Consider the following 960-nt stretch of genomic DNA (forward strand, 5'->3'; position numbering starts at 1 on the left):
TGTACTGTCTTTCCCACTTCACCACGAAGTAGAGGACCGGCAGCAAGGTTCAACACCTTTCTTCCATTAACACACTGAAGACAGTTCTCTTTGTCCACAGGTTTACTAATGCAGAAAGTGTGAAACTGAAATAAAATACAACAAAAATACGATTACAACATGCACCATTTTGTTACAGTAAAATATAGTGAAAAAACTAAACATAAGTAGATAACAAACAGTATACATACAGACGATAACACGAAAGATGAAGGACGGAGGCAGATGGACGTGGATAACAATCAAGACATCAAGCACTGTACTGTTATCACTACGTGTTAGATACTCTGTATGCTAACGTAGGCCAACAGCAAGCCAAACTCAATTTCATGAGCCAGGAAGCTGAGCGTCTTGCTCCTTTAATATGCTTTCTTGACACAACTTGAGCAGTAGTGTAGAAAGCTCAATGAAAAGTTGAGTGAAACTACAAGAAACAGAAAAACAAACATACATCAGCTCTGAATACAAAGAATAAACCTCTTGTGTCTGAACAGAATTAACCTGAGCTTCAGTTAAAAAGCAGTTATGTAGCAACTGTTGCTATGTAAATAAAAACTCAGAATATGGCTTTTCTAGAACACAAAAAACATTTAAAAAACAATCTCAAAATAAACCAACAAAACAGACAACACCAAAACAGAAGATTGACTCACAGCCATTGCTTTCGGAGGTGCAAGCAAAGATTGACAACACAGGAGGTACAGTTCACACATTAACAGGCAGGCTCTCTCTCTACCAACAGGTATTCCAAACTGCAACAGCCTCTGATACCCACAATGCACTGTTCTCTAAAAATTCTCCTCCAAAATAAAACACAGAGAAACCAATAGAACTCTTTTTAAAACTAATCAAAACATCCCCAACATCCAGCCTGGGCAGAACAATGACCAATCAATCAACAGCGTTTAATTAGCAGCATAG

This window comes from Poecilia latipinna, unplaced genomic scaffold (genome assembly GCF_001443285.1).
Source record: "Poecilia latipinna isolate Pla-1442-1.1 unplaced genomic scaffold, P_latipinna-1.0 Scaffold3499, whole genome shotgun sequence".
NCBI lineage: Eukaryota > Metazoa > Chordata > Actinopteri > Cyprinodontiformes > Poeciliidae > Poecilia > Poecilia latipinna.